Genomic DNA, 6871 nt, shown 5'->3' with positions numbered 1-6871 from the left:
AATTTATCTACTTTGTACTCCTAAACTTCTGTGATGTGAGCCGCAATATCCTCCCATATCTCCTTTTCCTTAGCCCACACATTTAACTTGGCTTCTAGATCAGCCATCATCTATTTAGCCTTCACCTTTGTTTCAACTAAGCAAGCTATGTAGTTAACTTTGCGAGAAACTACTGATTCAAGCCATTCATTAAAAGCTTTAGAGATTGATCTATCCCTTTTTACCTGGTCTATTAATTGTTGATTTTCTAGGGAAGTCACATCAATCATGGAAATAGCCTAAGGTTGACATTCAGATTCTACATTTTATAGATTAAAGATATACTCTACTAGCATGTGCATGGACTATTTCAACTCCTTCTTCTCTTTCCAATCTTTCCAAATATAACTAATGACCCTGACGTGCCCTGCATCTAGAATTTTTGTATCTACGGCTCTGGAGGCTAGTCCAAGAACTCTTTCTCCATAGTGTAGTCTTGAGGGGTGATGTCCTCGAGAGTTTTGTCTTCGGATGGTTTGAACACATTAGCCACCAGATCCCATGTTTTCTCATCAACCCCGAGTATAGTTTCTATCTTTGACCTTTTGATTTTGGTTTTCTTTCCAAGACATTTCCCAACCATATCCTTGACTAAAATTCTTATGGGCACCGAGCTCCTTTTCTTTTTCATAGATACATTGAACCAATTTGGCATTGAAGAGGTACCTTTGGATGGAGGGGTTTGCATGGTAGGGGAAGCATAATTGGTGATCATTGAACTTGAAGCATTAGCATCTTCTACTGCTTGCTAATCACTTTGATCCATAACTTCCTAAGTTCTTCTTTCTAAGGGATCTATCATAGCTTCTACCTAAATTAGATCTATATAGGTATCATTCACGATAACCTTTTGGGCATTCTCCTTTTTTGTGTGAGAACGAGTCCTCCTTATTGGCCTTGTGTGTTGAACTGAACTTTGAACCCTAGGTGCAACTTCAACTTCAAGGATCAAAATACCTGCAGAGGAAAAGGTGACATCCTTATCAGTATCAGTATCATGAATGGATGGAAGTGAGCTAGAACTGATGAGGACTTCTTGCGACAATTGCTTTGCATTTTTCATTTTTGATTTCCTTTTCTCGTTTAACCAAGTTTTAGTTCTCACTATGTCTGGTTCAGTCTTGGACTATAGGTCATCCTCCTTAGGTGAATCTATTTCTAGCAAAGGAAAAGCTTCAACTTGTGCTATGTAAAAAGGATCAACAACTTCTTCCTCTTTGTTCTCCTTTACTCCTTTTATACTCATTTGAAGTTTAAATTCTTTTATCTTCTTTAATGTCAATCTAGACCACCACCTCTTCCTAAATTCATAATCATCATCATAGTCAGCCCATAAATCTTCTAAGTGAGAGACATGTGAGAAATCTGGCCTTAGTTCAAATAGAGGCTGAGCAAAGTATTTGTCATCAAATTCAAGGTGAATCATATGAGCTTCTAAGTTCATCAAATTTAGTTCATGTTTCAGATCAAAGGCATCTTGAATAGTTTTGCATTTGTAATGGTCAAGCTCTATAGGGAATGTAGAACCAGAACCTCCCCAAACCTTGTAGCTTTGGTCAACTTTAGCCTGATACTAAATAGATTTTATGTCAACACCTAGCCTGAATACCAATTGGACAAACTAGTTGAACTTTGAACTTTGAACTTAATTAGTTCAGGGTTCAAGTTCAAGGACTCGAAAAAGATTTACATTGATGGGCCCGACAGAAAAAGAAACTAGTGAACTTGAACATTGAACTCAATTGAGTTCAAGGTTCAAAGTTCAAAACTCGGACTAAAAAGGGAGTCATTGAAAATTATTGAGAAAAATTACATGCGCTTTTACACATGTAACAGATATATCATAATTTAATAAACTATATAATGCTATGTAGTAATTTCTAATACTATGTTAAAATATATATTATAGTAGTATATTTCATAATATGTATTTAATATTATATATAATAATAATATATAGATAATATATATAATATTATAGCTAATATAGAATACTATATAATAATATACAGTACTATGATCCTAATATGCTATCTAATCATATTTAATATCATATATAATATTATAACAATAAACTTTATTATGTAATAAATAATAATACTCAAATATCATTATTGTAGAATTTGATGATGAACAAATTCATAGATCCCTAAATATCCTGGATGCAAATAACCTATTACAAGGAAGAAAGAAAGGCAGAGAGAGAAGGGTTTGATAAACAAGAAAATTGAATTTTCTTGTGCAAAACATAATGAATGAATTTAAAACCGATCAATCCTTATGAAGGAGATCAAAACCCTAACATGGAAACCCTAAGAGGTAAATGATATTTAATAATTACTAATTACTAATCAATTATTAGATGGAAATGCAAGGTGCATAAAGTGAAATCTTAAGAAGGGAGTAAAGGTAATTTAATAAATGAAATGAAATTAACCTTTTACTCTAACACCTCCCTTAAGATGAGAAACAATGCATCTAAAAACAATGCATGGAAATTATAATGTTGAAAACAAACTTGGGTCCCAACAACAAGGCCTAATGAGGTACCCAATCACAATCAAATCTCTATGAAATGGAGAAATAGAGAAAACCCAGTGGGAAAAACCATACTCCAAAAAGAGATAGAAAAGGATGCACAAATGAAATATCTCAAGAGACTCTCTCAAGACCATAAGTAAAATAAAATCCCCTATGATAAAAGCTTGATACTCCATAGGCCCCCTAGAATGGTAGAACTCCTGTGTAAATGAACATATCAATGTGGCTCCAATTTGAAAGGAACAAAGGTGGTGGACGAGGAGGGTAAAACCCCTGAATGTAAGGTGAAGCTAGAATTTTGAGTTGATTCTCAAAAGAGAATGCAAGATAATCTTGAAATAGAATCTCCAATGGAGGTGGGATAACAAGTATGTTGAATCTGGCATCTGAGAGGAGATGTGTGTCCTCTGATATATCCTCAACAACTACAGTAGGTGGCTCAATGACTTGAGCTGCAATAGTAGGAAATACTAAACCATAATATTGTGCAATAGATGGAATCTAAAAAGGAGGTGGAGGTGTAGAATTCACAATAATGGTCTCAGAAACAACACATAAGTTCAAGCAACCTAAGTTCACCTCAGTAGTCTCTCGTAAAGAAGGAGAGTGAGCCTTTGATTGTGGAAATGGTGGACCAAAATGAGAGAAGGAGTATAGGTAGGAATAATGATCAACAATCCCTATAGCAATAATATTTCCTGTCTCACTGTCTTTGATGTGCACTGAATCTTGTGCAAATTCAAATGTCTTCCCTATCCCACTGTGTGTAATCTGATAGATAGAGAGAAGGTTAGATGAAAAATATGGAACAAAAAGTAAATAATGAAATGTATCATCATCAATGTCAATAGAACCTTTCCCACATACAGTTATAATAGTGTTGTTTCCCATCAAAATGGGTGGAGTAGGAGAAGCCTCAAAAGAAGAGAAAAAATCCTAAGAAGATGCCATATGGTGTGAAGTACCTGAATCCAGTAACCATCTAGAAGAATGTAGAATAGTAGTTGCACATAGTACATGACCCTTTCCTATATCTTTACCATTTGACTAAAATCATAATGATGAAGATGATCTATGAGAAGTAGAAGGAATATCAATGTTTCTCTTCTGAAGGAGAGTAGTCAAATTTGAAACTTTTTTGGCATAGCCATCTAACTTCTTCTCATAAAAATGTGACTCATCATGATTAGGCTTATTATAATAAGAAAACTTTGATCTTTTTGTCTTGGGTTACCCCCCTTAGGAGGAGGTTGCCTTGATGAATTGTGAGTGCTAGAATCAATCTGAGACTCTGTAGAATGAGATTTCTATTTCTTCTCCTTTGTCCCTGAAGATGGCCAAGGTACCAATGCATAAGTTTGTGAGCCTGTGAGAGAATTAAACTAAGAGAGCTTAGCTAATTCTTGAGTCAAATGATCACAAATAACTCAAAGGATAGCATGGTAAATCTATTACCCAAAGAATATTTGGTGAAATGGAAGGTAGAAGAAAAAATCTGAAAGTTTCCATGAAGCTTAGAACAAATCAGGTAGATGCACTTAGTGTCATTCTTGGTTTTCCCACAACCCTCTGATAAAGATCTTTGTTGATTGAACTTCATCAAGAAGTCCTTAATGGAAGAAAAAGAATTAGGTACAAGAGAGGTAAGCTCTACCTAAATTTTAAGTGCCCTGAACTCATTTACTGTACCAAACAAGCCTTCAAGCTTGGTCCACCTAGCTAGAGGGTATTGCACCCATCAAGATAAAATTGTAGACTATCAGATACCTATAAAGAAATCAACCCCATTGCCTCATTGATATTTTTCCTATATTGCATGACCTCAAAAAGCCTTTATAAAACTGGTTGTGGTGCATCTAAACAAGACCATAACCCTTTTGACCGGAGAAGCCATGTCATCAAGGTCTTTCATGTGTGATAGTTATTAGGGGTCAGAATTTTTAGACAAGAAGAGGTATTGACCATTGTTTTAGAAGGTGTTGGATTGTTTTTTGAATTTTTTTTGGTTTAGTGATGTAAATAATAGAAATAATAATGCAAAACACCCCCCACAATGCAAAAATTGAACTCCAATTGCTAGAAGAGATGCGTAAACAAGAAGAGAGAAAAAAAGCTTTAGTTGAGAGTGACATGTACCTTTGAGAATTAATAATCAAAATAATAGAGAATCTAGACAGGGCTCGAGAAGAGCTTTCTAGCACTTCTTTTGGATTGAAAAATGAAGCTAAAATGAGCAAGTTATGCTCCTGAGAAGATAAAAAGGATTATTTAGCTTCACACAAAAAAATAGGTAGTAAACACCTCAGGATCTAATCCAAAATAATTTGATTTTTGTGCAAAAGTAGTTCAGTTTGTGTGCCAAAAATCTTGATTTGTGAACCAAAAATCTTGATTTTCATACCAAAAAATCTCAAGTCGGGTGACAAAATATTGATTTTTGTGTCAAAAAATGTTGATCCGAGCTCAAAACAATCTCAATTTTTGAGCCAAAAATCTCAATATGTGTGCCAAAAATTCTCAATTTTCATACCAAAAAATAGAAAACTGCCACCTCAGGAAACATGCCTAATTTGGAAGGAATTTTTTTTGCCTCAAATTCCAATTGTGTCCTAATTAGACAAATTTTATATGAAAATGAGGGTTTTGACACCTTCTAAATCCAATTGTGAGGTTTGTTTGGCCTCAATATGCTCTTAAAATTAGATACCGGAGAAGCCATGTCATCAAGGTCTTCCATGTGTGATAGTTATTAGGGGTCAGAAGTTCTAGACAAGAAGAGGTATTGACCATTGTTTTAGAAGGTGTTGGATTGTTTTTTGAATTTTTTTTGGTTTAGTGATGTAAATAATAGAAATAATAATGCAAAACACCCCCCACAATGCAAAAATTGAACCCCAACTGCTAGAAGGGATTCATAAACAAGAAGAGAGAAAAAAAGCTTTAGTTGAGAGTGACATGTACCTTTGAGAATTAATAATCAAAATAATAGAGAATCTAGACAGGGCTCGAGAAGAGCTTTCTAGCACTTCTTTTGGATTGAAAAATGAAGCTAAAATGAGCAAGTTATGCCCCCTAGAAGATAAAAAGGATTATTTAGCTTCAAACGAAAAAATAGGTAGCAAACACCTCGGGATCTATTCCAAAATAATTTGATTTTTGTGCAAAAGTACTTCAATTTGTGTGCCAAAAATCTTGATTTGTGAACCAAAAATCTTGATTTGCATACCAAAAAATCTCAAGTCGGGTGACAAAATATTGATTTTTGTGCCAAAAATGTTGATCTGAGCTCAAAACAATCTCAATTTTTGAGCCAAAAACCTCAATATGTGTGCCAAAAATTCTCAATTTTCGTACCAAAAAATAGAAAACTGCCACCTCAGGAAACATGCCTAATCTAGAAGGAATTTTTTTGCCTCAAATTCCAATTGTGTCCTAATTAGACAAATTTTATATGAAAATGAGGGTTTTGACGCCTTCTAAATCCAATTGTGAGGTTTGTTTGGCCTCAATATGCTCTTAAAATTAGATACCAAAGAAGCCATGTCATCAAGGTCTTCCATGTGTGATAGTTATTAGGGGTCAGAAGTTTTAGACAAGAAGAGGTATTGACCATTGTTTTAGAAGGTGTTGGATTGTTTTTTGAAATTTTTTTGGTTTAGTGATGTAAATAATAGAAATAATAATGCAAAACACCCCCCACAATGCAAAAATTGAACCCCAACTGCTAGAAGGGATTCGTAAACAAGAAGAGAGAAAAAAAGCTTTAGTTGAGAGTGACATGTACCTTTGAGAATTAATAATCAAAATAATAAAGAATCTAGATAGGGCTCGAGAAGAGCTTTCTAGCACTTCTTTTGGATTGAAAAATGAAGCTAAAATGAGCAAGTTATGCCCCCGAGAAGATAAAAAGGATTATTTAGCTTCAAACGAAAAAATAGGTAGCAAACACCTCGGGATCTATTCCAAAATAATTTGATTTTTGTACAAAAGTACTTCAATTTGTGTGCCAAAAATCTTGATTTGCATACCAAAAAATCTCAAGTCGGGTGACAAAATATTGATTTTTGTGCCAAAAAATGTTGATCCAAGCTCAAAACAATCTCAATTTTTGAGCCAAAAATCTCAATATGTGTACCAAAAATTCTCAATTTTCATACCAAAAAATAGAAAACTACCACCTCAGGAAACATGCCTAATCTGAAAGGATTTTTTTTTGCCTCAAATTCCAATTGTGTCCTAACTAGACAAATTTTATATGAAAAAGAGGGTTTTGATGCCTTCTGACAGAATA

This window comes from Cupressus sempervirens, chromosome 10 (assembly GCF_028749045.1).
Source record: "Cupressus sempervirens isolate cs-2001-9-10 chromosome 10, ASM2874904v1, whole genome shotgun sequence".
In the NCBI taxonomy this organism is placed as follows: Eukaryota; Viridiplantae; Streptophyta; class Pinopsida; order Cupressales; family Cupressaceae; genus Cupressus; species Cupressus sempervirens.
This window is presented reverse-complemented; position numbering follows the sequence as displayed.